Genomic DNA, 4,346 nt, shown 5'->3' with positions numbered 1-4,346 from the left:
CTTAATGGAAAAAATAAGGGCAGATACAACGAAATCTTTGCAGGTAAAAAACAATCATTAGCTCCGGGCTGCCTAGGTGGCTCAGTGGGTTAAGCGTCTGCCTTCGGCTCAGGTCCTGGTCCCAGGGTCCTGGGATTGAGCCCTGCATCGGGCTCCTTGCTCAGCCGGGAGTCAGCTTCTCCCTCTCCTTTACCCTCTACCCCTCCCCCACCCTGCTTATGCTAGCTCGCTTGTTCGTGCTCTCTCTCTTCTCAAATAAATGAATAAAATCTTTAAAAAAAAATCATTAACCCCAGGAAAAACAAAAAGCTGTAAGTGAAAGGAAACATACCATTGTATAGAACTCATCAGTAAACAATATTTACCAGGTCATAATGATATAAAAACTGTCTACTGACTTAAGTTATGAAAATTGTGATATAGCAAATATAAGGTGGATGAGAGAAAATAAGAAAGGAGCCAAAATAGGGCTAAGTTCTCATCTAACACAATAAAAAGTCAGCAGATCAGGTCTCATATTCATAAATTAAAAAATAATGTACATTACTTAAAAATATGGAAATAACAGAAGAGAAAGTTAAAGATTTGAAAATGAAAGCCTCTAATAAAGGAGATTAAGGGGTTGAATGGGTAGTAGACTCCTTTGTCATATGAGTCTTATAGTACTACATGATTTGAAAAAAAGGAATAAGTGTATGTATTTAATAACATAAAAAATGTAATTAAAAACGATAGTTGAAGTGCCAGGTGGCAGACAGCGCTCTGAGAATTTGTATATTGTCCTTCTGGGTGAAGTGCACACTCTGAGCCAAGGGCCACTCCCGTCTCCTCCACAGGAGGCAGATGTCGGAACCGGCTGGTGAAAGTAGGTGTGGCACCTCTCAAATTATACCTAATGATTGTCCTCCAAAATGTATGCTTCCCTTTCCTCACATCAGTTGGTTTGGATACTTATGTGCAGTACTCACAGCAGAGCCTCTAACAGTTCCAATTGACTGGCAACTGAGATTGATATGATCCTCTCATGCTGCTGGAGGCTACCATGTTGGCTGGTGACTGGTCCTGACCAGCAATGGGATCGACTGGAGGGAATGGCAGGGGGAGTATGACTGGAGCCCAGGAGGTCTCCTAGGGCACCTCATCACTACCACGCCAGAGACACAAGTTAACGGAAAGGTACTACACCACATGTAAGCAGTCCCACCAAAGCAGACGCCTCGAGCATGAAGATTTGGTTCACCCCAGTGGGTAAAGAATTCTGGCCAGCTTGAAAATAAGGGGAACCTGGAATGGGTAGTGGAGAAGGGAAATCATAAATGCCAGTAAAGCTTCATGACCAGTTGCAAAAATGAGGATTGTAGCCTCTCCTGGTGTTTCTTTTCTTGCTGTGTCATGTATAAGTGTAGATCTTTAGCTATGGTCCTTTCCTATCATCTCCCTTCATTTTGTATTTAAAGAATATGGGTGATGGTTACTTTTTTTTAATATTTTATTTATTTGTTTGACAGAGAGAGAGAGAGAGCACAAGCAGGGGGAGAAGCAGAGGGAGAGGGAGAAGCAGGCTCCCCGCTGGGCTGGGAGCCCAATGTGGGGCTCGATCCCAGAACCCCGGGATCATGACCTGAGCTAAAGGCAGTCGCTTAACTGACTGAGTCACCCAGGTGCCCCCGGTGATGGTTACTTCTAATTGTAGTCTACATACTACAACACTGAGATGGGATGATGATGAAAATTGGGGGAAGAATGGACCATCACATACAGATGTGGACCTGAGGGCAGAGAGCCTAGCCATGCTACTCCAACACTGTTGTTAGGGTACTTGTGCGAACTTTGCCACCATGAATTGTTTTTCAATTCTTGTGATATTATTCGCGCAAGATTCAGTTTTGGGCGGGACCACTGACTTGTTCTACTCCAGGTCATGTGCCCATGTTCCCGCTACCAGTAGGCAAGGAGGGTTCTGGTTTCTAGTGCAGCTTCTACTAGACCCATTGGCTTCTAGTGTGGGAGAAAAGGCCCAGACTCCTTCCAAGACTGAGAGTAGGGGAGGCTCCTGCAAATTAGGAGGATATTCAGATGCTGGGTAGCCAACAGGATCTCCATGATAGCGTATGCTTTAGTCTGTCCAACGCAACCATCTCTCCTATGACAACAAAAAATGCACTCATCCCCGCCTCAAAAGAGGACAGCTCCGTCTCATGAATTATTTTATCTGCCCCCAAGCCCACGTCTTTAGGTGATGGTCCATTTTTCCCCTAACTTTCAGGGGATTTCAGGCAGTTCCTCAAAGGAAAGATTACTTGTCAGGCAGAAACAAAAGATGCTCAACAGAAAATTACAGAATGTCGCAGCTGAAAAGAACCTTGGGAGTCATCCATCCTAACCCCGTATTGATGAGGAAACCACACGGAGCAGAAAGTGATAAAGGCCATGGAAAAGGTACACACCAAGCACTGCAGAGTTCCAAGCAGGCGTAGTGCAGGTCTGGTTGAGATAAGGGTGGGCTTGCTGAAGGTGCGGGGGATTTAACCTGGGACCTGACACGCAGTGGTGGACTATACTGGTCTTTTGCTAAACTCAGAATTACTTTTCTGCTCATAGTCTGTTTATCTCAAATTCTACCACCCATAACTTCCTTGGCTTTTTGAGACCTTATTTATTTGGCCTTGGTTTTTTTTTTTTTTTTTCCTTTCAAGTTCCCTTCATTTTGATTTGGTGTCCTGATTCCCCATTTGACCTGGTTGCCTATTTGGACTTGGCCCGGTTCTCTGTCCAGCTGGGTGTCTTACCTGGAAAAGACCCAAGTCTCAGCCCCTGGGGTTAGGTGACTCTCCCAGAGGTCTTTGGGGTATTCAGAGAAGACCAAGGGTAACATATGCAAATGCCTTCTGATATCAGGCAGGTAACAAATGTGTGAAGAGGCTGGCTGTTAATTAACACACAAGTGGTGCTCATGGGACTTAATTTTTATTAAAAGACAAAAGCAAATAAAATCAATGTACTGCCGAAACAAAGCCATCTGTGAGCTAGTTTCTGCTTTTGCTGTCAAAAGTTTGTGATTCCTGGGGCGCCTGGGTGGCTCAGTTGGTTAAGCGACTGCCTTCGGCTCAGGTCATGATCCTGGAGTCCCGGGATCGGGTCCCACATCGGGCTCCCTGCTCGGCAGGGAGTCTGCTTCTCTCTCTGACCCTCCCCCCTCTCATGTGCTCTCTCTCTCTCTCTCTTTCTCGTTCTCTCAAATAAATAAATAAATAAATAAATAAATCTTAAAAAAAAAAAGTTTGTGATTCCTGGTTTAGACAAAACCTGTAGCTACCAGGACAGGTTCAGGAAAACCCAAGTCTTTATGTCCTAAACTGGTGCGGCCCAGGAGCTCCAGGAGAGGGAATTCGTACGCTATCCACAGCTGGGGTTCAGACCTGTTTTTATAAACTAGTGAGGCTTCGATGTAACCCAGATTGCCGAAAGTGCTGCTGAGCAAAAGGATCAGAAAGGAGGAACGGGTCTAACACAGGTTACAGTATGACCCCCTTCCCCACCCCAACCTGGTGGTAGTTCCATTATGCCTCAGGATTCCGCTGGGCAGTAAACGCTTAAGAGCTGGGTCATTGGACTCCCAGGTCCCACTGCTGGCGGGGGTGATGGTGGAAAGGGACAAGCATCACAGCCTTCCACAGGCTGGCTCCCTCTTCCCCTTGGACTCCATCACGGATTTCCCATCAGACCTGGCTGCTCATAGAGCCTCTAAGCGGCTCCCGGCTCACTTACCCACACCCCACCCACCCTTTACCGGACTGCTTAAATCCCACCGCACCCGTGGAAGTTTCCCCAACCACTCGGCCTGGAGACCTTCCCCTCCTGCGCTTGTGCCGGGTGGCACCAGTTCGCGCCTCGGTCACACGCCTGCGTGTTTAGATGCGAATGCGGATGCGAACATGCACAAAGACCGTGGGACCGCCTCCCCCGTGGCGGCGCTCCTCGAACGCGATCGCGTGCCCTGCGCAAAATGAATGAATGAATACATGACTCAGGGTGCGATCTACACGCTAGGAGAGAGCGCCCTTCCGCACAGCTCCGGGACAACGGGCCCTCGCAGAACCCCGCTCGCCCGAAACAGACAAACCTGAGCCGCGAGCGCGGACCTTGAGGGAAGGACGGCCGAAGAAGATTCGACCTCCCATAGGCCAGAACGGCACGAGGGGTGGGCTCTTTTGGGGGAACCGGTCGCGTATTGGTCGAGCCTCCAGTCTTAGGGCTGGGAATGACCGCTCCGCCCCAAAGGCCGCCTCCGCGCGGAGAGGTGGGAGGGCCCGAAGGGCGTGGCCGGCGCGCGGCCCCGCCCCTGG

This window comes from Eumetopias jubatus, unplaced genomic scaffold (genome assembly GCF_037043125.1).
Source record: "Eumetopias jubatus isolate StellerSeaLion01/CBP00866 unplaced genomic scaffold, mEumJub1_p1.0 scaffold_9, whole genome shotgun sequence".
Lineage (NCBI taxonomy): Eukaryota > Metazoa > Chordata > Mammalia > Carnivora > Otariidae > Eumetopias > Eumetopias jubatus.
This window is presented reverse-complemented; position numbering follows the sequence as displayed.